This window comes from Balaenoptera physalus, assembly GCF_965194825.1.
Source record: "Balaenoptera physalus genome assembly, chromosome: 10".
Taxonomy (NCBI): domain Eukaryota; kingdom Metazoa; phylum Chordata; class Mammalia; order Artiodactyla; family Balaenopteridae; genus Balaenoptera; species Balaenoptera physalus.
Window position 1 is genome coordinate 100,815,005 of NC_138889.1, and position 26,984 is coordinate 100,841,988.

At 44.4% G+C, this 26,984-nt stretch overlaps 1 long non-coding RNA gene across 3 annotated transcripts in view; it reads left to right on the forward strand.

The window, feature by feature from the left end:
- The window catches only part of LOC309668491, a 78,632-nt gene that overhangs the window by 37,079 nt on the left and 14,569 nt on the right, over positions 1-26,984 (forward strand). Inside the window, exon 3 of one of the 3 annotated variants that reach the window (XR_014268251.1) lies at positions 10,144-10,177. The exons of 1 other annotated variant lie outside the window; for it this stretch is intronic. This is a non-coding gene — a long non-coding RNA (uncharacterized lncRNA). Of the gene's footprint in view, positions 1-4,042; positions 7,422-10,143; positions 10,178-26,984 lie in introns of those variants that run through there. One more of the 3 variants, XR_014268253.1, reaches the window with a different exon arrangement.

A 26,984-nucleotide genomic window follows, 5' to 3' on the forward strand; every position in this document is an offset into this window, starting at 1 on the left:
CTTCCATGTCCTGGCTATTGTAAATAGAGCTTTGGAGCTTTTCAAATAATTGTCAGAACATGAAAGCAACCAAGATACCCTTCAGAATGTGAATGGATATATTGTGGTACATCTAGACAATGGAATATTATTCAGCTCTAAAAAGAAGTGAGCTATCAAACCATAAAAAGACATGGAGGAATCTTAAATTCACATTACTAAGTGAAAGAAGCCAATCTGAAAAGGCTACATACTATGATTCCAACTACATGACATTCTGAAAAAAGGCAAAACTATGGAGACAGTAAAAGGATTAATGGTTGCCAGGGGTTGCGGGAAGGAAAAGGGGTAAATAGGCAGAGCACAGAGGATTTTTAAGGGAGTGAAACTATTCTGTACAATACTGCAGTGGTGGATACATGTCATTATGTGTGTGTCCAAACCCATAGAATATACAACACCAAGAGTGAACCCTAATGTAAACTATGGACTTTAAGTGATAATGGTGTGTCAATGTAAGTTCATTGATTCAATGTAAGTTCATTGATTCAATGTAAGTTCATTGATTGTAACAAATGTACCACTCTGGTGGGGATTTATTTTTTTAATGTTTTAAAAATGTTTATTATTTATTTATGGCTGCACTGGGTCTTCGTTGCCGTGCGCAGGCTTTTCTCTAGTTGCGGCGAGCGGGGGCTACTCTTCGTTGCGGTGTGCGGGTTTCTCATTGCAGTGGCTTCTCTTGTTGCGGAGCACGGGCTCTAGGCACATGGGCTTCAGTAGTCACAGCTCACGGGCTCTAGAGCGCAGGCTCAATAGTTGTGGTGCACGGACTTAGCTGCTCCGCGGCATGTGGGACCTTCCCAGACCAGGGATCGAACCCATGTCCCCTGCATTGGCAGGCGGATTCTTAACCACTGCACCACCAGGTAAGTCCCTCTGGTGGGGATATTGATTGTGGGGAGGTTGTGTTTGTATGAGGACAAGGGGGCATATGGGAACTCTGTACTTTCCACTCAATTGTGAACCTAAAACTGCTCTAAAAAGTAAAATTTATTAATTTAAAAAAAGCAAAAAGGAATCGTGGTCCACCTCCGCTCCTACAAGTAATTTGAACTAAGAACAACATATAATAAACAAACCTGGGCTTCCCTGACGGTGCAGTGATTAAGAATCCACCTGCCGGGCTTCCCTGGTGGCGCAGTGGTTGAGAATCTGCCTGCCAATGCAGGGGACACGGGTTCGAGCCCTGGTCTGGGAAGATCCCACATGCCGTGGAGCAACTGGGCCCGTGAGCCACAATTGCTGAGCCTGCGCGTCTGGAGCCTGTGCTCCGCAACAAGAGAGGCCGCGATAGTGAGAGGCCCGCGCACCGCAATGAAGAGTGACCCCCGCTTGCCACAACTAGAGAAAGCCCTCGCACAGAAATGAAGACCCAACACAGCCATAAATAAATTAATTAAAACAAAAACAAAAAGAATCCACCTGCCAATACAGGGGACACAGGTTCGATCCCTGGTCTGGGAAGATCCCACATGCCGCGGAGCAACTAAGTCCGTGCACCACAACTACTGAGCCTGCGCTCTAGAGCCCGTGAGCCACAACTACTGAAGCCCACGCGCCTAGAGCCCGTGCTCTGCAACAAGAGAAGCCACTGCAATGAGAAGCCCGGGCACTGCAAGGAAGAGTAGCCCCCGCTCACCGAAACTAGAGAAAGCCTGCTCACAGCAACAAAGACCCAACACAGCCAAAAAAAACCCCACAAAAAAACATAATAAACCTAAGGGGAAATATTATTTTTTCTTATGATGGCATCAGAGCTTTTAAAAAAAAAATGTCAAATTCTTTTTTTTTTTTCCGTGTGTGTGTGTATGTGTGTTTGTGTGTGAGCCTGCCTTGCTGGTATCCCAGGAGCATGCTTCATCTTCCAACTCGGTAACCCAAGCACTGAATTCCCCAAGTACACAGCTCAAGGTCATAATCAAGGACGTCAGGAAGGAAGACTTGACAGTGGGGGAGTGGGCATCATAGTCAGGTTCAGAGACACCAGAACAGTTTCCTCCGAGGGTTCATCATCAGGACTCCTGCCCATGGGTCACTCTCCTGGGGTCAGGCTGCCCCTTCCCTCTCCCTGCATCCTCGTAGCAGCTGTATTAGTGGATCGAAAGTGCTCAGACAACCCTGTATAGCCCACCCCTTGGATGTGTCAGTTATCTTACTTCTCAGGTGGCCTTTCTCTTTCTAAAGCAGAACTGAAATTTCACCTGGGCAGTCAGCTTGAGCAACCACAGAACTTTCATTTCCTTTTTATCGTAGGGAGAAAGTTCTGAACACTATTATTTCACCAAGAGAAATTGGGTGCTAGGAGAGTAGAGGCTGAGTGGGGGCTTGGTTCACACCTGTGGTTCCTAACCCAGCACTCACCTGGGGGAACTTGTGACGATGAAGGTTCCTGGCTCCACCCGAGACCTACCCTGGGCAGGAGTTTGTCATTTCTTAAGTGTTCCTCAAGTGATTCTGGTGATCTTCTAGGCTAGAGAACCATTGGGGTAGAGAAGTAAATCTACCTGCCCAAGAGCATTCAGCCTTGGTCCCATGTTTCCTGTTTTAAAGTCTTTGATCACATCTCCCTTTCGCTGCTCCTTCCCATATTTGCACATACCTTTATTATGTCACTTATATGATATCATATGTGTTTTTTTTTTCCTTTACCAGATGAGCTCCTCAAGGCAGAGATCATGCCTTATTCATCTTTGTGTTTCCTGTTCCCAGGTTTTCCACTTATAGTTGAGAAGGTTGTTCACTCTGCACAAGAGCTTAGTGTGAGGGGTAAGCGGAGCTGTAAGTGATTCTGAAATCTAGCCTGACTCACCAAGTCATGAGCCCTGATTTTGACCTCTGAATGTCTAGAGGAGGGATGCCTTTTCTAATTGAATAAAGGTGCTCTATTGGCTATTACTGGCCCTGTCTGCACCTAGCAACACAAAAGCTAGTGTTTACTGAGCATCTATTCCAAGAAAGGCACAGAGTTTAGTATTTTGGGTAGAGAGTAGGTGATTAAGTCGTGTTTGTTAAATTGAATTAAAATCTTCTTCCTCATGTCTGGCTCTCATAATCTTCTCATTCTGCAAGGCCCTGCTGAATATCACTTCTAGGTGAAGTCTTCCTCCAGCCTCAGTTCATTGCCCCAATTCATTCCTCCTTGGAGACACAGCAGCACCTGGTTTATATCTCTAGAACAGCACTTTCTGTGGTCATACATTGGAGTTGGTGTATCCCACCGCCCAGTGAGCCCCTCATAGGCATGGGCTACCTTATTCAGCTCCTAGATCCTGGGTGTCTGGACATCATAATGAAGGTTTATTAAATGAATAATAACCCCACCCCCAAGTGGCCCTTTAGACTCTGGGTTTCACTGCATCATGTAAAGATGCAGTAGCTTTCATCCCTATCACCTGAAATTGGGAGCAAAATTTCAGAAATTAGTGTTAATTCATCTCATTATATATATGTGTGACTATGTATATATATTATATATATGAATGTATATGTGTGTACATACACATGTATATTAACATCAGCTTTGTGGGCAACACTGGGCCAAGTTAAAGAGGTGATTGGCAGACAATTCTGCTGGTTGCTCATGCTCTAATGATATTTGAGTGTATGTATCAGGTTATAGCTGTGTGTCAGGAAGTCTGCATTTTGGTTTCATTGATGCAGTAGACAGTTCTGGAGTTGCCCCATGTCCGAGATTTAAAAATAAGCCCTGCTCTGGGCTAATCTTTCTCCCTTTTTCCAGGAGGGAGGTGCAGAAGAGGGGGGTGACTTCCATAATTGCATGAGTTCCTCCTCATTGATCTACATGGATCCTGAGATGTACAGATAATGTGGAACATGATAATAGGAAGTGAAACATACCCAATTATGGCCAAACTCGGGGATGTTGTTAGGAAAGCTCAGTGTCTACTTTCGGCACACCTTTATTTATTAGATTAACCTGACTGAGGCATATGGGCCTCTGGAAGTCAAAGGAAGCTCAGGATTCTTCTGTTTTTTGTAGCTCCTGATAAATGGAAATATGAAGAAGGTCTAAAGCAGTGTGATACAGGACTTCCCTGGTGGTGCCGTGGTTAAGAATCCGCCTGCCAATGCAGGGGGCACGGGTTCGAGCCCTGGTCCGGGAAGATCCCACATGCCGCAGAGCATCTAAGCCTGTGTGCCACAACTATTGAGCCTGCGCTCTAGAGCTCACGAGCCACAACTACTGAGCCCACATGCCACAACTACTGAAGCCCACGTGCCACAACTACTGAAGCCCACATGCCTAGAGCCCGTGCTCCGCAACAAGAGAAGCCACCGCAATGAGAAGCCCGCGCACTGCAACGAAGAGTAGCCCCCGCTCACCACAACTAGAGAAAGCCTGCGTGCAGCAATGAAGACCCAACATAGCCAAAAATAAAAAAAATTATTTTAAACAAATAAATTCATTTGAAAAAAAGCAGTGTGATACATATTGTGGTATATTTAAAAAGTTTACATTTAACAAATTAATATTTTTACCACAAAAATGTAATTTTATAATGTTATTCACAAGTTATTGCAGAAATATAAAGCAATATTAATTCAAAGTAGACTCTAAGTGCCATAGTCCAGAATCAAGTGTAATTCCACTGGTGTAGCACAGTGACTCTAAGTGTAAGTTCTTTTGCAGATGATGCCAAAAGTGAATCTGAGGTTTTTGTCAGTGTAGGGATCTGGATTAATTGGCTCTCATCTCTTTCCCCAGCTTGCCTAGTGTCAAAGAGAGAGCTTAAGGCATACTATAGGACCTGTTTATTGAATTAATGGACACTGAAGGTGCCAGGCATAGAGACTCTCACTGATGGATTCAAATTGCTGTGAGGGCATCAAAAAGGGTGCATTGTGTGGAGAAGCATGGGCAGTGTGAATGGAAACCCTGACCAGTAATTACGCACATTTGCTTGGTCTTCCACTGGAACTGCAAAAGAAGGAGAACTTGTTTCAAATTCAGGCACAGTTGGGAAAGCACAGGATTGGTCTTAGAGAGTCATTGTGACTTTTGGACCAAGTCCAGTGCACCCAACTGCATTCTTGGGTAGCCTCTTCTCAAGTTAGACATTACATACAGAGAAAGGATGTGCCATGGCTATAGGATAGAGTTAATGAGGGCAGTTTTTCAGCAAATCAAATCCTTGTTTATGCACAATATTTCCTCCTTTGGATATGAAGTCATATGCTCTTCTGGGGCCCTAAGTCTACCAGAAGAGGTAAGGACACGAGGCAAAATTTGAGGACAAGTAGATGGAGAAAACCCTTATGAATGGTAGAATTTGTGGAACTGTCATCTTGGATAGCCCTAGGCTGAACCCTGATCCTGGTGTCAGAATGACCCATGACCCTGGCCAAAGATAAACATGAAGGGGGACTTCCCTGGCGGTCCAGTGGTTAGGATTCCGCACTTCCACTGCAGGGGGCAAGGGTTCAGTCCTTGGTCAGGGAATTAAGATCCCGCATGCCTGCGTGGAGCGGTCAAGAACAATTAATTAATTAATTTTAAAAAATCAAGGGAAGAGAAGTTAAGTTAATATTGCAGACAGGGATCAGCAAACTTCTTCTATAAAAGGTCAGAAATAGTATGTTAGTCTTTGTGTGCTATACCAGTGGTCCCCAAACTTTTTGGCACCAGGGACTGGTTTCATGGAAGACAATTTTTCCACGGATGGGCGGGGGTGGTGGTGAGGATGGTTCAGGCGGTAATGCGAGCAATGGTTCAGGTGGTAATGCGAGCAGTGGGGAGTGCTGGGGAGCGGCAGGTGAAGCTTCGCTTGCTCGCCCACCGCTCACCTCCTTCTGTACTGGTCAGTGGCCCGGGCGTTGGGGACCCCTGTGCTATACAACCTCTGTTGCAACTACTCAGCTCTGCTGTTGTAGCATGAAAGCAAGTGAATGTGCGTGGCTGTGTTCCAATGAAATTTTATTTCCGAAAACAGGTGGCGGTAGGTTTGGCCCACGGACCATAGTTTGCTAACCCTTACTCTGGACTACCGCAAGCAGAAAATTGTGTCTTCAAGAAATATCAAGTCTAAAATATGATCAAAGAGCACTTTTGACTCTATAAAAGGGAGCCCTAGACTAAGTGAGCTTGAATCTCAGATCTATTATTTATAAGTTGTGGGACTTTGGGGAAAAACACATAACTTCTCTCATCTTCACGTTTCTCATTTGTCAGACGGAGATTGTAAAACCAGCTTCGCCTACCCCACGATTATTGGGATGCTCAAACAAACTGTAATGAATCAGCGGAAAGAAGCTCTTATTAGTACTAGTATAGAATTGCAGAAACACCTGTTGCTTTAAAGACTAAAGCTCCTTCATGGAGGAGGTGGTGTTTTTTCACCCATCATCGAGTCTTTGGTACCCGCCACATATTGGCACTCAGAATAAATTTATTGACTTTATAAATGAAACAGATAAAATATTTCCTTCTTTCAAATCAGTGTGGTATTATTCGAATAGACTGGACAAATAGAAGCCCACAGTGAAATAATTTGAAACTAGGACATGAGCCATTTAAAATTTGAAGTTTAGCTACACTTGGGGAGTATTTCTGGACGAACTTGCCTAAACAACTTTGGACACGTAGAGAAGCGCTCCCATCAGGATATTACATACACATTTCCAACTGCACTCAGATATATTGGAAGTGTTCCATAATCAAGGGAGGGTTTTCCCTCAGGCCTTTAAAAATTTCTCATCAGTAATATCCTCATCACAAGAGAATCCCGACTGAGTACCCCTGGGACAGCCACTAGTTTCAACACTTGTATCCCGTGGCTGGACATGACCATGTGCACAAACTCCTCAGACTCATGATACCAGCTTGTTAAGCAAGTCAGGGGTCTGTTTGGTGTTTTACGGATATGTCATTGCCAAAATAAAGGCTCAAGATAACAATCTGTTATGAATACTACTGATGCCAATAAAAAGAAAATGAACAATGTTTCCTTCATTGCTTTTTCCACCAAGCAGTCAAATTGAGAGGCTTCATTCATTACAGCTGTAGATAATCACACTAAAGAGAAAAGCTGTTTCATCAAGTTAGGGGAAATGTGAACAACTTCAAGTGAATTAGAGTGTTCTTTCTAAAGCCGGTTTATAGGAAGAATCAGGATCATAATTTAACTGTTGAAACAGTTTTGTTCATGTGTGTTTTTCCTTCCTATTGTAAACCTGAGGAAAATGTGACACAGTTTGCTTTTAACATGTTCACATATGTGGCTAGTGAATGTCTTAAATCAAGAGATAAACCTTTGTATTTCCAGGGATAAAAACTTAACACACCTGGCACTCACATAAATGTGCTGAGTGAATCCATAAATGAACCAATGATTCTAGTATTTAAAAAAAAAAAAAGAAAATGAAGCGAAAACCTTATGCTCGTATGTCATGGCTGTATCCTAGCCCCACTGTCTTTCCATTTTGGAGGCAGCAGCGAACAGTGGAAAGAGCACGAGCTTTGGAGCCTGCCAGACTTGTGTTAAGATCACGATGATAGCATGTTCGAGATTCGTGGCCTTGAATGGTTTACTTAATCTCAGTTTTACATCTCAAGGTTATTGTGAGAATAAGACGGATCAATGTAAACAAAAGTACCTAATGCAGTGCTGCTGGGATCCAGTCTTGCTTGGGTGGGAGTGGAGAAACATTCTGAGAACTGGGGGGGTTCTTGCCGGCTGGGTAGCCTCCCCCGAAGGGAGCTATGACAATGAACTTCTTCCAGGGCTTTGCCTTCTGCCCATCATAGGTAGGGTCAATGAAGATGAAAAACGTTCCTGATCAGGGTATGATGTGGGGGAAAGGTTCCTGGACAATCTTAAAAGAAGTGACCAAAAGACTAACGGGCAGGAAGAGGCCCTGGGTGACCATCCCAGAGAAAAGAGCCACCACGAATGACCCTTTTGTTCTTTTCCTTTTAACATTTCCATCTGTTAGCTTGTATAATAAGGGTTTGTCTGCATTGAATATGATGCAGTTGCTTTGGGTAGCAAGTTGAGAGGGTGGTGTACTGGTTGGGAGAGAAGGCTTTAGAACTAGACTACTTGCTGGGAAGATTAGTCAGGTTCTCTGAGTCTCCACTGCCTTATTCCTGAGGATTATAGTCTTCATTCTCTACTCGCTGTGTTTTTTCCCTGCTTTCTGGCTTCTGCTTACACAGAGATTCTGCCCACACATCCCTGTAGTTCACTCAGGGCTGTAAGGCTAATTACTGAGGTCTCTGGGTAGAACTGCTCACTTCAGACCATCAGAAGCTGCTGGCTAGCCTATGGTTGCCTGCCTGTCGGTCAGTTGCCCAACCCAGGTCCAATCAGCATGGCCAACAGGGAGACAGGGTGGACATGGTCACATAAAGTAACTCAGGGCTGGCTGCTTAGCCAGGGACTGTAGACAGGGCCGTACCTCATAGGAGACTGTGGGTGTGATATGCACCGCGATTGATGCCCAGGACACAGAGATAAGCCAGAGAGCTTGAATGCAAGGTAGACAGTGGTAACTGCAATAAAAGAAGTGCGGATAAAGAGCTTTGCAAGTTCAGAGGAGAAGGAAGCTGCTTTCTAGCTAGGGGAGTAGGGGAAAGGCTCCATGGAAGAAAGGACCTCCAGAGCATCTAGTTCAACTCTTTAGATTATTACAATAAACTCTCAATGGTCTCCCCACCTGCAGCCCCTCTCCAATTCAATCTATTTTGCGCACATTACTGATTAATTTATCCACAACCAAGTCAGTCAGGGCTCATCCCTGGACTTGAAGGCAGGGGTCAGTCTTACCCAAACCTCATGACTAGGAACTTCAGGGAGTTCCTACAATGAACTTATCCCACCGTCTGGCCACGAGCATTGATTAAAGGATGGGGGTATGACAAAGGTCAGGCCAGTCACAGACAATGAGATCTACCAGGAAACAGGCATTCCTCTTCTCCACTGAATTTGACGTGGAAGCACGCGGTCTTCGAATCCACTGGCAGTTATCTTACAGGAACAAGGGGAGAGACTTCTGAGAACAGAACACTCACCGAGGAAGTAGAGCTGGGAGATAGAGATAGATAAATAGAAAGAGAGAGAGTGAGAAAGAGACAGAGACAGAGACAGACAGAGAGAGGAACTGGGTCTTGGACACATCATTTTGGGAACATAAGGAGAGTAGAGGGCAATAGTGAAAAATGCAATTCACCGGGAGCGCTGGAGCAGGGATGTTAAGATTGGAAAGAGATCACTGAGGTCTTGAATGGGGAATATGAGGCTTTTTTTTTTTTTTCTATAGGCAATAGGAAGCTACTGTGATATGAGTGGGGTTGTGGATAAATTAATCAGCAATGTGTGCAAAATAGATTGAAATGGAGAGGAGCTGCAGGTGGGGAGACCATTGAGAGTTTATTGTAATAATCTAAAGAGTTGAACTAGAGCAGGTGCAGTGGGGCTGGAAAGAGGATAAAGGTGCAGAAAAATAGGAACACAGATTCCAGTGTTCAGAGTGAGATCTTGTCACTTTCTAAAGGCTGCATGAGCGAAGGAGGGCGCCTACACACAAGCCAAGGCTGGAAGAGCGCCATTCCTAAACTTTTTGGATGGCTCCTCCAGGGCAGTAGTTTATCACCATAAAAGATGGATGTAAAAGATTAGACAACAGATTAGATGATTAGATTAGGGTCTTCTTAGGTATGATTTTTGTCACAATGCAAATGGATCATAATAAAATTTTACAACGTTGAAAAATACCTTGTGGAGTTGGGTCACCAACATACTTCAGGAGATATTTATAGACAGTGCTAGCAAAATATTTTTGAAAGGGGTGGCATAAAACATACAAATCAGTTTGTTGAGATTTGAAATTTTTCTCTAACTAGCTGTGTGACCCTGGTAAATCACCCTGTCCGAGCTGCAGTTTACTTAACTGTAAAAAAAAAAAAAAAAAAAAAAAAAGAAGGATAAAGCTGCTTCCTGGGGTGGTAGTCCTACCTCACCATCTCATAGGAAAACTCCTTGCCAATTCCTAACAAATAAAAGGTAAAATAAATAAAAATATTAAAAATAACAAATAAAAGGTAAATATGTTTCAATGCTCCCTCCTTTTCTTTTGTTCTAGGTATGCTTTGCGTTTACAGGCTGCCCTTCCACAGGTACTATTTGTGTTGTCACAGCTTGTTTGATAGGTTTCCTATAGCTTTTATGGTTAAATCAGTAGATTCTAGTACCATCTGCATTACAGAATTGGGATGGCCTTTCTTTGCCCTGTATTCTATAACAGTGGACTAAATAAAATACAGTATTTTATTATGATGATTTGCTTAAGGAGCTAAAAACTATCTCTGATTTATAATAGTGGAGGAAGCGTGGCGCTCCATGGCAAGGGGCTATGGGTGTGGCAAGCACTGTGATTGACACCTCTAGAGCAGGGGGATAATATGGATGGCTAAAATGCAAGGGAAAGTGATTAGGGCCATAGCAGAAGCATAGCCGAAGTCCCGTGGCCAGGGGAGAGCCACTATTATGGATCCAGCGTCATAGGTCTGTCAGCAGCTCCCCATTTCCCCTCCACCACTATTTATTGAATGCTTACTGTGTGCTAAGTGTTTGTATTATTTCGTTCAATTCTTGAAATAACCCTATGAGGTAGATAAAGCATTATTATTGTTCTAAACGAGCATAATCTGTCAAATGGACTGATGAGGAGACTTAAGCTTAGGTCACTTGTCCAAGGTCACAAAGACAAGTAGTAAGTGACCGAGCAAGGACTTGAACCTGAGCTTTAAGGATTCTAGAGCCCAGGGGTTTAACTATTGCCCCAGATTGCTTGTGCTGAGATTCCCTGGGAAGATCTCTCTTATCTTTTCTTTTATAGGCACATGATTTATATCACCCATCTGGAATGGGATAGAGTGAAAGGGGATTTGGGAACTGTTGTCACTTCAAGATTACTCAGCTCTTTGATTTCTCCCCTGGGAGCCACACTGACTGTCAGCTAGAAGGTGCTGGAAAACAATTAGATTGCTCCAGTTTGTTCACTTGTATGCAATTTATTATTTCTAAAGATAAGGCCTAAAGACACCTTACTGCATTATAGTTTTTCCAATGAATGAAAGCAGAGGGCATCTGTTTAGTATTTGAGACATGCACCTGGCTCACTTCGGTTAAAAGAGAAAAATAAATATGAAAACATAGTAATCCAAAGAATGACTCCCTCTGTGGCTGGCTTGCCCTCTACTTTGAGTATGGGCCTCAAAGACGATAATTTAAATTTGGGGCTGCCAGTAAAGGATGCCATTGCTCTTGATTAATTGGGAAGACTAAAGATCTTCCTAGGAGAGAGCTTGGATTCCCTCCTAGGGTCTAACCCTTCTAGATCTGGATCTGAAGCTTAGAAAAAGTGCTGAGAATCTATCAGAGGGTGAGATAGAAGGAGAGGTCATCTCCTTCAATACCTTCCTTTAACTGTGGAAGAAGGGAATTCCCTGGCAGTCCAGTGGTTAGGGCTCTGTGCTCTCACCGATGAGGGCCCGGGTTTGATCCCTGGTCAGGGAACTAAGATCCCACAAGCTGCGCGGCGTGGCCCAAAATAAATACATAAATAAAAATAAAAAACTGTGAAAGACATTGATGCCCAATGTGCTGGATACCTGCCAAATGCCCCTCCAGCCCTTCTCTTCACCCTTTTCCACTCTGTGCTATATCCTGGGAGGCTACCCTGGATGTACTGTATCACTGGGTCCCCTTATTCTCTGGCCTCTAGTTTGATTAGACCAAAGGGAAGCACACACAGGAGATCGGACGGCAGGAGGAGATCAAGGTAAGGGTATTGTTTCCTTAACTCCCTCCCCTGCTAGGGCACTCTGGATGGGCTGCATCCCTCCTCTGATGGCCACAGCATCCTAACAGGTGGCCTCTCAATACAGCTGCCCTCTCTGGTCCTAGTGACTGCTTCTCCTTTGCTCCTTCACGGCCTAGCGGTAGTAAGGGCTCCTTGAGGTCACTAGCCCTGAGATACCCACTATGCATTTGTGCACATGTCTTTGTAAATAGCCCTGTTATGATGCTCTAATAAAATTACCCAGTTTGGATGTGCCATCTGTTGCCTGCTGGGACCCTGACTGATATACCCAGAGAGGTTTAATGACTTGCCCAAGGTCTCAGGAGGATTTGATTACATACCGGTATGTGCTAATGAGAAGAGATAACACTGGCATTTTTTATAGTATATGAAGCACATTCATAACCATAAGCTTGGGTGCAGGAAAGGCATTAAGCTTCTCACTTAAAGACTAGGAAATTGAATCTTAGAGAAGAGGAGGGATTTGCCACAGCTGGTGAACATCAGAGATCCTCAAACCCAATGCATGGGCTCTGCTGGTCACGCCATGCCCGCCCACAGGTCAGGGCTGAACCTCTAATTCTTCACTAGCACAACTCTATATAATTTGAGCATCAGGAAAGCAAACATACTCAGAGCCCCTTCTTCCAGGCCCGGAGCTAGAGATGTTACATACACAGTCCAACAGCTTGTGGGGCCAGTGGTATCATCCCTATTTTACAGATGGGGAAAGTGAGGCTCAGAAGGCTGAATATCTTATTCAAAGTCATGCTGCTGGGAAGTAGCTGGAATCTGAATCCAGGCCTGTCTGCCGGCTCTTTTCACTACCCCGCGCTGCCTCTTTGTGCAGAGATGTGGATTCCTGAAGGTTCTGCAGGCTGCAGGCCTAGCACACTCATTGTATTTTTCTCTCATCAAACCAGTCCCAGCTTGGCCTTCATACTAACTCTGGGACCTTGGCTTGGCTTTCCTGTTGGGCAGCCAAAGAGTCTTTTGTGGATAAACCATGACAGAAAATGGAGTGGAGCTGATTAAGACCAAGAGATAACAAGGCCAGGCCAGGCCAGCCCTTTGTCTGAGACAGCCTGGGAAAAATGCAGCCGTGGTCAGGACGGCCTCTATTGTTACTTGTGAGGGGGTAGGGGTGCCAGAGGGTGTTCTTCAGCTTTGACGAGCATCCCAATCTGCAGTGCTGAAGGGTGCATCTAATCTACCAATTTAGTAGTAAAAAAATTTCCCTGGACCCACTAGCTTTCATAACATAAAAGCAGAGTCAGAGGCTGTTGCTGGCTCAGTATTTGGTCACCTACTCTCTGTGTGGCCTTAAGGGCTCGCTTATCCAGTTTGGACCTCAGTTTCCTTATCTGAAATATAGAGGAGATGGGTGAATCCAGGGCTCTGCCACTGTCTTCCCAATTTGTCCTTTATGAGTTGGGAGTCTGGGGAAGTATGTGAAGCCTTCCAAGACCTCCCCATTCACGCCCCATCCCTTAGCAGGACATCAGGGTTGTACTGTTAATGGATTTGCATCAGTCAATCCACATTTTCCCTATTTAGTCACATCCATAAACAGCTGCCCCAAACCAGGCAATGGCCTGTGGTGTGGAGGGGGCAGAATCAGACTCAGGACTTCGCACGGTATTTTCACCAGCTACCAAACCTTGAGTGGTGCTTGTTACAGTCTTGGGAAGTAGTGTAGGTGAAGAACTGGTCCAACTTCCCCTTACTTTTACAACAGTGAAAAGCAGACCCTGGGATGCTAAGTGACTTTCCCAGGACATCCACTGCCCTGGTATTAGAATGGGGTCCCCCCCCATGCACTGTACTGTTATCACCAAGGGAAACCATTACTCGGCTTGATGAGAGTCTCCATTTGAAGTTACTGCTTTGAGGATTAAACAGAAATGATAAACATCCAGCTTAGGGGGACAAACATAGAAAATGTAGATAAGCAAAAAAGAGAAAAATGAAATGGGGGTGATTTGATGCCTGCCGTTTTGGCTTAAGCAGAGCAGGGACTTTGTGAGATGTACTGGAGCCTGGCTTAAAACCCAGCAGAGATTGAACTTCTTGTTCTTGTTGGCAGGTTTAAGGGCTGGTGGTCACTCTGTTTTCTGTTTTGGGAGGGCCTTTGGCCAGAGTTTCTGAATACTCAACTCAAGCCAAGCAATGAAGCAATCACCAGTAGACAGAGAAAGGGAAACTCTTTCTCCTGGCTGAGTGAGGAGGTAGCTCCTTGGTGGTACAGCCCAGGGGATGGGGTCATCCCCAAGACAAGTGGGTAAATCTATAGAGACGTTTGCTGTGTGGGAAGATTTGCCTCCCTCTAATGCCCACTTTTAGGGGGTGGTTCTCTTTTCACATATCCTAAGAAATAGCTGCTTCCAGATGCATTTTGGCTCTGAAGACTGTTTCCTATGACCAAATAAAACAACTCTGTTCCAGGCTTGAGACTTAGAATTTCAGAGTGCCTGAGCCCAGAAGGACCTCACAGCCCATCCGGTCCCAACCAACTTATTTAACGCATGGGGAAACTGAGGTTCAGAGATAGAAGCTGGCTCACTGCATGTCATATGGTAAATTATTGGCAGTGCCAGGCCTAAGGCATAAGTCTTCTGGTTCCATTCTGTGTGCTAGACATCAGTTTCAGACACATGGGAAATGTGTTCTCAGGGAGTCAGTGCTTTTAAATAAGTAATTAGTAGCCTTAATTCCATAAACATGATAACAATGAGCTGAAATTTATCCAGACCTTGTTATATGCTAGCAGTTTTCTAGTCATTATCTTATTTAATGTCCACAGTAACCTATAAAGGAGTTGTTATTATTCCAAGTTTTTCAGATGAGAAAACTGAGGCTTCATGGGTGACATCATTTGCCCAAATTCACACAACCAGCAAATAGCTCAGAGAGGATTAGAACTTAAGTCTGATTGATGTCTCCAACTCCTTAGATTAACATAAAATGATCCTGTAAAGTTTGGTCTGAAATGAGACACAACTTTAAAGCATCTTTTTTCTTCATACCTGAATGTTTTAGTAAACCCATATGGGACTGAGCTCAATGGTTTAAAGCAGTAGTTCTCAAGCTCTAGTGGGCATCAGAGAGAACCTCTGAAAACCCAGACTGCTGGCCTCTCTCCCAGAGTTCCTAATCCAGTAAATCTGGGTGTGATCTGTGGCTCAGCATTTCAAGCAAGTTTCTAGGTGATGCTGATATGGGGACCACGTATACAGAGTCACTGACTTAAAGGAATCATTAAAAGGTTTTGTGTTAGCTGAATTTTCTTGCACTAAGTCTCATTTTCCAAGTAAATACTCAGGAGCAAAGCTGCTACACCTCAGTAAAACATTCTTGTCAGGAGACACAAGAAATGATATTATCACTTGATTTCCTAACTACCCTCTTAAAAGGGTTGGGATGAATTGTCAGGAAGGTTAAAGATTTAGATTAGGGACTTCCCTGGTGGCGCAGTGGTTAAGAATCCGCCTGCCAGTGCAGGGGACGCAGGATTGAGCCCTGGTCCGGGAAGATCCCGCATGCCGTGGAGCAACTAAGCCCGTGCGCCACAACTACTGAGCCTGAGCTCTAGAGCCCGCGAGCCACAACTACTGAAGCCCACGTGCCACAACTACTGAAGCTTGCGCGCCTAGAGCCCGTGCTCCGCAACGAGAAGCCACCGCAATGGGAAGCCCGCGCACCGCAATGAAGAGTAGTCCCTGCTCGCCTCAACTAGAGAAAGCCTGCATGCAGCAACGAAGACCCAACGCAGCCAAATATTAAATAAATAAATAAATAAATTTATTTATTTATTAAAAAAAAAGATTTAGGTTAGAAAGCACAGGCTGCAGCAGCAAAAACAAATAACTCCAGGCATTTCTTCTGTCCATGAGGCAGTCTTCTTAAGACTGAGGGTCCTGAGGGAGAGAGTGTGAGTGGCTGAGCTTAGGTCACATGTTTATTCCCGAGCCAATCACTGTGGACAGAGAAATGTGATGCTCTGATTGGCCAGACCTGAGTCACATGCCTACTCCTAAAGCAGGAAGTGAAATGGACTCGTGGAAATGAATTCCACCCAGGTGCAGAACCTGAAGAGGGGTTGGGAGTGGTCCCCCTGGAGGAAGCCTGGGGATGAGGACACAAGAAAGAAGGGTAAATGGATGCCAGGTGCCACACATGCCCACATTTCTAGTTGCCAAGCAACCTTTTACCTTTTAGTTCTGGTTACTCTTCTTTCCCACAAAGTTCTCCTAGCACAAGGGCTGACTCTTCCGTAGATGGAAGGGTGCCAAACCCTGGAAGCCTTGAGTGAAGTGGAAAGAGATCTAGGCTAGAGATTTGGGTTTTAGTCCTCTTCTGCCACGAACTTCCTTCCCTCTGTTGAGTCTCTTTTCCTGTCAGCTGTAAAATTAGGAGACTGGATAGGATCCCTATGGGTGCTTGCAACTCTAATAGGCTGTGGTTCTGGGCAGTGTCTTAGGCAGTGGGGCCCTCCCAGTGCCTTTCAGTATCTCAGAAATGAAGGCAGCTTTCTCTAAACATGGGCAGTCCATGCCATGAAATGACACAGCTTGCTAGAAAGAGCCTCAGTCTTGGCATCAGACGGACTGACTTCTCAATTACCTGTGTGACCTAGGCAAATTAGATTAACCTCTCTGAACCTCCTAATATAAGGTGGTGTTAATGATAATCCCCACCTGGTCTCAAAGGTTGTTGAGAGAATAAGACAGTGGATGTGAAAGTGCTTTGTAAGCCCTCAAGCATTGTGTAGTTGGAGGGCCTACCCACCCAGGGCTCCTGCCTCCCAGGCCAGTGTGATTCAGGGACTCTGCTCTGAGAAAAAGTTAGTGCCCACATTCAGTGAGCATGAGCCCTCCCACAAGGCACACGTCTGCTGCTTACAAAGCATTTGTCCTAAACCTTGTTATTCTGCGCATGAGTGCCATATCAGGTGGTAAACTGAGGCAACTGGGAGGGTGGAGTGGGGGTAGGAGGGAGAGGCCACTGATGATTCCAAATCTTGCAGGGAGAGTCTGTCCTGGAGTTTCAGTGTGGGGACCAGGACCCAGTGGCTCACAGGGAGTAGGAAGCCCGGCTCCGCCCTTCTCTTCTGACCTTCCTGTCCCTCTGAGAGGGCCTTTGGACAGAAGCCTCCCTCTCACGTGTCTAGTGGGGAGGGGTTAGGCATTTCCACTCTGTATCTCACAGTCATGTCAAATTCATATGTTCAGAATCGGTTTCTTAATCTTGGTCCTCACCTCCAAAATCTGTTTTCTCCTAATTCTGTAAACGTCACATGCAGCCATTGAGTCTCCCACGCACGATACCTATGGGGCAGGATCCTTGACATCGCTCTTTCTCTTTTACCCCCCTCCCCAAATCCATCATGAAATCTCGTCTATTCCCCCTTTAAAGTATACTTCATTTACACTGATTTTCCCCCCATTCTCACCACTAACACTCCTGAGACACTCATTCCAGTGAAGGGGGTCATATATCAGGCCAGAGTAAGCTTGCCAAAATGCAAATCTGATGGCATTACTATCTCTCTTACAAGTCTTCAAAGACTACCTGTTGCATTTGGAATGAAAGCCAAGATCCCCAGTGGATTCTATCAAGTCCTGCAGCAACAGGCCTGTGCCCACCTCTCCAGCCCCAGCCCCCTCTCGCTGAACTCACCCCCTTGTTCTCTGGCCTTCGTCCAGTTCATGAACAGGCCAGGTTCCCGCACGTGCCAATATCCCAATGTCCTTTCCCAGGCTGTTGCCCTGCCTGGTCTGCCGTTTCTCCTTTCTTCACACATAGCTGCTTCTGTTCCTCTTTCAGGTCTCAGCCAAAGGGTCACATTTTCAGAGAGGCCTCTTCTAATGACCCTATCCTAGTCCCTTTACCCTCCTCGTTTCCCACCAGTTGTTCTCTCTTGGCATTATGTTTCCTCTGTAGCACTTACTGCAATTCATATTTATCACTGTGTTCATTTAGTTGCTTATTGCCTAGCTCCACTACACTGTAAGCTCATGAGGGCAGGGAAAATGCCTTCCTATTGTATGTCCAGCACCTATTTGCTCAATAAATATTTCTGGAATGAAAGGACAAATGCAAAAATTAGAGGCCTTGCCCCTGTGTCTTCTTCAGAAGATTTTCTTCAGATGAGCTACACTGTGAACCAGTAATTCTAGGTACCCTGTGAGAGCCAGGAATAAAAAGAAATGCTGGCAGTGTCTCTGGCTGTACTCAAGTTGTTGGAGTGGCCTACCCTGTCCCCTGATCTTGACCATGCCCTTCCCCTCCTGCATGTCCACCTTTGCAAGTACCTGGACCCTCAAGCTCTCCTAAAATGGCTTTCAGGAAAGGATCTGATAAACCCAGGTATACTGGCAAATGAGAACAGACACTATATATTTCACAACAAACAATAAACTAGGACACCTGAGATGACAAGGATTTTTGTGACACTTCCTGCAGGACTGACTAAATAATTTGGGGGGTCCAGTACAAAATGAAAAGGTGGGCTGCTTGTTAAAAAATTATTAAGAATTTCAAGATGGTGACAGCAGAACATTAAACCAAGTGCAGGGCTCCTTCTAAGTGTGGGTTGAACACCCACGAAGTTGGCCTTGCTTGCTGCCTTCAGAGGCAGGCCAGGAGATTAGTTTGGATTCTCTGAGCTGGCCCTGATCTTTCCGGATACTGTGGCTTCTAAGAAACCCTTTTTCCATCAGCTCAAGAATGATACTGAGTCCAGACAGGACTCTCTCTCTCAGCAGGCAGGATACACCAGGTATACAAGAGGCTGCTGCCACTTCTCTACCCCAAATTTCCCCCAGACTCCATGGTTTCAACTAAGCCAGTTGACTCAGAGCAGAACCAAGTTTATTTGCTCTTATCTAGTAGTTTAAGGAAGCAGGAAAGTTGTTTTTGTAAAACTCCCTAGAAGGTAAACATGATGACGTCCTTTTATTCTGTTTACACGAACACTGCTATGGAGGGAATTTCGGTTGCCCCCACATGCCACTGTTTACCTGTCCTTCACACACCTGGAGTGAGCAAGTGAGACAGCTCCTGCAGGGGCCCAGCCTTCAGGAATTTGGCTTTATTTTAGTGGAGGGGAGAGGTAGGGAGGGGAAGAGTGAGGATAGGCCCAGGGTTGTGCCTGTGAATGAAAATGGGAGGGACACTGGCTTACATTTCCCGAAAGCCACCAAGAGAAACTGAACTACATTCATCAATTTATTCAATCAATATATATTTTAAATAAATATAGTTGTGGATTTAATGGATTTTATTTTTGAAAAGGTAACACATTCCTATGGTTCAAAACTCAAAAGTTACAAAAACTTCCCTGCTCCCAAGTAATCCAGTTCCCCTCCCTGTAGATTGTCCTTATAACTACTGAATAGTTTTTTGATAACTGGTAGAAATATTGTTTGTATAAACAAGCAAATACAAATACATTCCCTCTCTTTTTTTTTTTTTCCACCATTAACAGCATAATTTAACACTGTCCTGTACTTTGCTTTTTCACTTAAGAGTAGATCCAGGAAAAGATGAAAACTCTAATTCGAAAAGATACATGTACCGCAATGTTCATAGCAGCACTATTTGCAATAGCCAAGACGTGGAAGCAACCTAAATGTCCATCGAGAGATGAATGGATAAAGAAGATGTGGTATGTATTTACAATTGAATATTACTCAGCCATAAAGAGGAATGAAACAATGCCATTTGCAGCAACATGGATGGACCTAGAGATTATCATACTAAGTAAAGTAAATCAGAAAGAGAAAGACAAATATCATATGATATTGCGTATATGTGGAATCTACAAAAAAAAGATACAAATGAACTTATTTACAAAACAGAAATAGACTCACAGACATAGAAAACAACTTACGGTTACCAAAGGGTAAAGGAGGGGGAAGGATAAATTAGAAGTTTGGGATTAACAGATACACACTACTATATATAAAATAGATAAACAACAAGGACCTACTGTATTGCACGGGGAATGATACTCAGTATCCTGTAATAACCTATAATGGAAAAGAATCTGAAAAAGAATATATGTATGTATGTCTGAATCACTTTGCTGTATACCTGAAACTATCACAACATTGTAAATCAAACTATAATTAAAAAAAAAAAGATTAGATTCAGGAAATCTTTCTATATTAGTTCACAAAGAGCGTCATTGTTCTTTCATAGGTATGCGTGACATCCTTATTGTATAACGAAGTAGACATTTATGTTCTTCCGGTCTTTTGTTATTCTAAACAGTGGTGTAATGAATTATTTTGATGATTGAGGTGCCGAGATTCTCTTGGTTCCTTTAAGGAAAATAGATTCACCCTCCTGATCTCATTTTTCAGTCACTGTGAGTTGAGGGCATGTGCATTTGTAAGTCTGTTGGATACTAATATTCGGCCCTCTGTGGACTTCCACAAATATTTATCGAGTGCCCACTTCAAGCTAACACTGTTGCAAAACACGGGGGATACTGCAGTGCCATGACAGATCCTGCTCTTCTGGGGACACAGTCTGGTTGGGGGCGGGGTAAGAGACCAGCGATCAACTAGAATCCAAGTGAATGAACAAGAGAATTTCAGATAGTGATCAACGCTGTGGAAAAAAAAAAAGAGTCAAACCTAGGTGGTGTGATGGAACATGTGCAGGGTACCACTAAAATGGGGACCAGGCATGATCTCTCTTGGATACCTGAGTTGAGCTTGGGGAGATGGTTCCAGAAGAGGTAAAAATAAACCCAGCACTGAATTTGTGTGATTTGTGAAGCTCTTTCAGACTTTCCCCATCAATTGGTTCCCTAAATAGCAGGAATTACTTTCTTGAGGTGGGGAGGTTGGAGACATCTTCTTTTCTCTCTCTCTCTCTAATTCTGTTTTTGTAAAGGAGAAAATAATCTTCAACCATCCACTACAAGGAGGGTTGCCCCTCACACTGAAGAGGACAGACCATGGGGCAGTGGCCTTGGGACAATTCCAGGGAGGCCTCAGCTCAGTAATTCTAGCCACCTGAGCTCAAGGTTTTCATCTCATCTAAGTGGCCCGCAGGCTGCAGAAGCGCCCATGGTGATGGCAGCTCTGCTGCGAGGGTTCCAGGGCAACCCTCTGTTCTTCAGGCTTTCCTCCCTCAACTGTCTCATTCGGATGCTCTCAGAGCCATAAAGCCCTAGTGTTGGAAACATGGACAGGAGCCCTGGGCATGGAAGTTGGCATATCCCTTCCATTCAGGGATAATATCGAAAACTTTGAGCCATCCGTCCAGCACCAGCAGAGACCAATCAGGCAAAAGCCAGTTGCTTTGCCAAATGGGTGTGTCTCTCCCACTCCCTGCCTCTACATTTCCTTTCCTCCGGTGGCAAAATAGGCAGTTCCTTGCTGTTTCTGCCTTTTAAAATCCTTCCATCCTTCAAGTCCCAGTTCAAGTGCCCCTCTTCCATGAGACCCCTGCCTCCTGACAGCTTAGTTGAAAGCTTTGAGGTCGGGGCAGGCATCGTCTTTATTCCGTACAAGGTCCTTTGGGCCAGAAGCCTTGACAGCCTACCCACTTCTGTCTCCCCCAGAGCCTGGCGCAATAGAACCTTGTCCCTCGTAGAACCCTAACACACGTGTGCTGTCCGAGGAGTGAAAGGGCTGCCCCTGGTTTGTGAGGTGACACCATGTCCATAAGTGTGTGAGCTGGCGATACTTAGAGGAGAGCGATTAGCATGTTGTTACTTGAAGTTGTTCTAGCGGGTCTATTTTCCATCCATGTCAGCACTCTCTCGTTTTCTATTTTGAGTCCAATTTCACCAGGATGATTAAACAAAGGGGAAATCATCAAAAACCACAGCAGAGCCTGAAGGGGCGAAGGAAAAGGCAGAAATAAGCCTGTGGAGTTGAGGGGAGGGTGATAAAAATACAGTCAGCGAGTGAGAGGCCTAGGGACTGGGTAGCCTGGACACAAGCTGAAGCAAGCTGCGGATGCAAAACAGGACCATATTGCAGAGTCTTTGGGGGAAGAGCTTTATAAGAAGCGGGGCTGAAGTCCAGAAAACTTCACCCTGGGAACGGGTCAACTGTCCTGACTTGTAAGAGAGGAAAGCCAAAATTGCTCCAGAATTTTTTTTTTTTTTTTTTTTCCTGGAAAGAAGCATGAACAGAAATTCCAGCTGAAGGGCCTGTTTCGCCCTCCCATCCCCCATTCCTTGGGCTGGGCGCGCGTTGCTCTCCCTGAAGAAGAGGAACCCATGTGTGCATTCTCTTCCCAGGGCTGCTGGGAGAGAGGGTCTGTTCTCCCGCGTTCCTGCCCTTGATGGAGGGGGCTGACCTTGGACATTCCCCACTGCAGAGAGTCTGGGTCCCTAGTGGGTCACACGAGTGTCACGGAGGGGGACGCCTCCAAGTGGAAGAGCCCTGAAAGGAGCAGGAAGCCACAGCACCCAAGGGAGATCCCAGAGCCTAAAGTGGCCTAGGGCAGGGGTTGAGGGAAGGAGAAAGAAAGAGGCTTGGCTGCTTCTGGAGCTTTTGCTGATGTGAGCTTTTTCTACCAACACTTTTGGTGAGAGGCCCAAAGCTCTTGCTTTGGTACCATGGACCCCATACCCTCTCCTCCAGAGACCGTAGAGCTGGCTGTAGCCACTCGCCACATGTGGCTCTCGAGAGCTTGAAATGTGGTCGGTCCAAGTGGAGATGTGCTATAGGTGTAAAATACACCCCGAATGTGAAAATCTTTGTATGGAAAGAGAACGTAAAATATCTCATTAATAATTACTACAGGGGCTTCCCTGGTGGCGCAGTGGTTGAGAATCTGCCTGCCAATGCAGGGGACACGGGTTCGAGCCCTGGTCCGGGAAGATCCCACATGTCGCGGAGCAACTAGGCCCGTGAGCCACAATTACTGAGCCTGCGCGTCTGGAGCCTGTGCTCCGCAACCAGAGAGGCCGCGATAGTGAGAGGCCCGCGCACCGCGATGAAGAGTGGCCCCTGCTTGCCGCAACTAGAGAAAGCCCTCGCACAGAAACGAAGACCCAACACAGCCTAAATAAATAAATAAATAAATAATTAAAAAATAATAATAATTATTACATGTTGATGGGGACTTCCCTGGTGGCCCAGCGGGTAAGACTCCGTGCTGCCAATGCAGGGGGCCTGGTTTCGATCCCTGGTCAGGGAACCAGATCCCACATGCATGCTGCAACTAAGAGTTCACATGCCGCAACTCAGACCTGCAAAATAAATAAACAAATAAACATTTAAAAAATAAATAAATAAAAATAAAGAATTATAAAAATAATTATTACATGTTGAAATGACAATATTTGGATTATTGAGTTAAATAAAATACATTATTAAAACTCTTTTAATCTGTTTCTTTTTTACTTCTTTTAATGTGGCTACTGGTAAATTTAAAATTACATATGTGGTTTGCATTCTATATTTCTGTTGGCCCGTGCTGCTCTAGAGAGTGTCTGTGCCTGAGGCTGGGGAGAGGCCAGCAAATTTTAAACGGAGACGTATCACTGGTTTAAATATTTAAAAAGCTATTTTTAATATCAATCACCTGTGACCAATAACAAAAATCAGGGGGTCATAGGGAGAAAGCGGTTCTGCCACATTTACTGCGCCAGGAGATAGACCCCAAATCTGGAAGAGGACTCCCAAGAGAGTGGAGCTCAATGTGCATTCTACATTTATCAAAAAATACTGACATTGAGCTCTTTACTATGCGCATGTTCTAGGGGCGAAGGATCCAGCAGGAAACAAAGCAAAGATTCTTGCTCTCAGGGAAGAGGTAAACTCTAGATGGGAGACAGACAACACACAGTCTAAATGCATGTAAGAAATGTAAGAAAAAACATAGCATGTTCGAAGGGGATAAGTGATGGGGAGAAAAGTAGTGCAGGTAAGAGGGGTTTGAATTTAAATATGGTGGTCAGGGAAGGCTTCATGGAGGAGGTGACACTGGAGCCCAAACTTAAGGAGGCAAGGGAGTGAACTGGCAGGTCTGGGAGGGAGCGTTCCAGCAGAGCAGGCTGGAGGCTGGAGGGGGCCTGACATGTTTGGGGACAGCAAGGAGGCCAGTGTGGCTGGCATGGAGTGCACAGGGGAGAGTAGGAGGAGATGAGGTGAGGAAAGTAGCAGGGAGCAGACCGCTTAGGACCTTGTCGGCCATCACAATGGCTTTGGGTTTTACTGTGAGTGAGATGGGACACTTCGGAGAGCTATGAGCTGAGGCAGGGTGCGCTGACTTACATTTTAACGGGATCACTGTGGCTGCTGAGTAGAGAACAGACTCTAGGGGGCGTTGGTGGAAGCGGGGAGACCAGTTAGAAGATTAAGCACCATTAGGGTGAGATGAAAGGGAAGGGTGGCTCCACCTGGGAGGTCAGAGTGGAGATGAGTGACGAGAGTTGCCTGGGTGGCCCTTTGGGTTTATTTCTCTCCCCACAGCTGAGGAGGCTCGAGGCAGGGACAGCCGACTCTCCATTTGCACACACCTCATGCTTTCCTCTCTGTCCTCACCGACGGCCACGCTGGCTGGCGACCTTGCTGCTCTTCTGGTTCACCAAGCTCTGTCCTGCAGCAGGGTGTTTGCACTGTCAATGCCTCTGCTCTCCTTAGGGCTGGTTCCTCCTCATCATTCAGGTCTCAGCTCCAATCACCCTTCAGAGAGGCCTCTCCCCCAACAGAGCGTCCAGGAGCCCCTTCCCCATGTCTATATTACTCCATTTTATTAACTTCTTTGCATCAGTCACTGGCTGAAATGACGCCTTTATTTGCTTTCTCACCTGCCCTAAGGGTGGGGACTTGGTCACACCGTGTCCCCTGTGCCTAGGACAGCATGCGTCACATCTACAGCAACCAGCCAGCGGTTCTTGCCCTTTAAACTTGAGGTAAGGAGGCAATAGGCACAGAGTCTGGTGCTGTGTAAACTGGGTGCACTTGTTTGCTATGTGACCTTAGGCAATTTCATCTCTTTAAGCCTCAGTTTTACCATTTGTAAAATGGGGATAATGTGTGTATTCACCTCATGAGGAAATTTTAAGGAGTGAGCGACAGAATGCATATAAATTGGGAAATCCAGTAGCTGGAACTATTATAATTATTAACAACTGCCTATTTGCATCATTTTCATTTTCCTATTGTCTAATTAATCTTCTCTCAAATGTTCTGAACTCCATTTCCCCTTAATCAAACCCTCAAGAATAGTGCTGTCCAGTAGAACTTTCTTCCATAATTGAAATGCCCTATGTCTGTGCTGCCCAGTACGGTAGCTACTAGCCCCACGTGGCTGTTGAGCACTTGATAACATGGTTCTTACGGCGGAAGAGCTGACTTTTACATTCTATTTCATTTTAATCAATTTACATTTACCTTTAAACAGCCGCATGGAGTTAGCAGCTACCATTTTGGACAGGGCAGCTCTAGAAACTACCAGTGATGGGAAGAAAAAGCTTTAAATAAATGCAGTACTTTTAAACGGTTCTTTATAGATCTAAACTTACTATATCCATTTTGGAATACCAGAATATATCATGTAAACTTTGATTTGCTTACAAAATGTTGGGATGTTTAAATATACGAAAATCCTTAACAAAAAGGGATATCTTTTCCCTTCACTTTCTTTCTGCTCCTCCGCTTTCTCCTTCCTCTTCTTCAAATCCAGTTATTCAGCTTCCGTTCCTGTTTTTCTTTTCTTTCTGGGGCCTCTATTCTCTAGCTGGAGCTGAGAGCAGCCTCAGTGGATGGAGGGTTGACAGGGAGGAAACTGCCTTGATTCATTTCTCTTCTGCTGTCCAACAACACACTGGCACCGTCTCAGGACTAGGAGAAGGCTGCCGCTTTTGCTGTTCCTTGGATTCAGGTAATACAGAACAAGGCAGGACAATCCAGTTGTAAAATCATGAATTTTTGAGCTGAGAAGTTCCTTAGAGATTGTCTGGTCCAAACCCTTTATTTTATAAATAAGGAAGTAAAAACCCAGAGAGGGGAAGTGACAACCAAAACCCGGGACTCCTGACCCCCTAGCCCTCTGCTTATTCTATAACTCACAGTGGACAGCCCACATATTTTTCCAATTCTTTTTCTTAAAAACAAAAGCAATTAAAACTCAACTACACTAAACCAAACCAGACTTTTAGATTTTGTTTTTCTATCCCTAAGCCTTTTAGACAGATCTCAGTAAAAGTTTTTGGTCTTGATGCATGGGAAAAGAATTAAAGACATCCTTTGAGTTCCTTTTGAACGAAGAACGACTGTTCTATAAATGTTTTAAAATGTCGCATCATGTTTAAAACCCTTATTATAAATAAAAATTACTGAATATTGCCTGGTGATTGTCATTTATTTTGTGACTTTGCTTTTTTAAAAAAAAGCCTGTGCCTGAATGTTGATGGAAAGCTACCAACCAAAGTAATAGCAAGAGTTTTCATTTCATTTTCAAAGCTACTAACCAAAGCATACCAAGGCATTTTTCATATTAAACATTCATCTGATATGGAAAAAAACCTTTAACAAACAGCATGCAAAATAACTAAATTTAGTGGAGTTTGCGTAAGAGTACCTGTTTTTCCTAGCAATTAGACAATAATGTATTTAGTGGTTAGATGTTAAAGCTTTAGAGGAAAATCCTTGCTCTGACACTTAGAAGCTGTTTGAAACTGGGCAAGTGAATTAACCTTTCTGAGTCTGTTTCTCTATCTTATAAAATGGGGTTCATAATAGTATCGACCTCAAAGAGTATCTGTAAGGATTAAAAGAGAATCTATGTAAAGCTTATAGTATAGTCCTTGACACGTAGTAAGCATTCAATAAATCATTATTATCACTTACTTATTACATATTACTATTATGAGATAATGTGAGCTTTCCGAATTAAGTGCTATGCAAAAGAAAATTATTTTAATTATATTGATATTTTGAAAACATTTTAATTATTAAAAATACCTCAGATTCTTTAAAGGAAATTTTGACATTAAAGAAAAATGTGGAAAAAATTAAGATCACTCATGTCACCATTCAGATGCAACCACTGACACCTTTTTTAGTTTATTTCTTCTCATCTTTTTCTAGACGCAGTGTAGTTTTACCTTGTATATATCATTTTAAAATTGGGTCTCT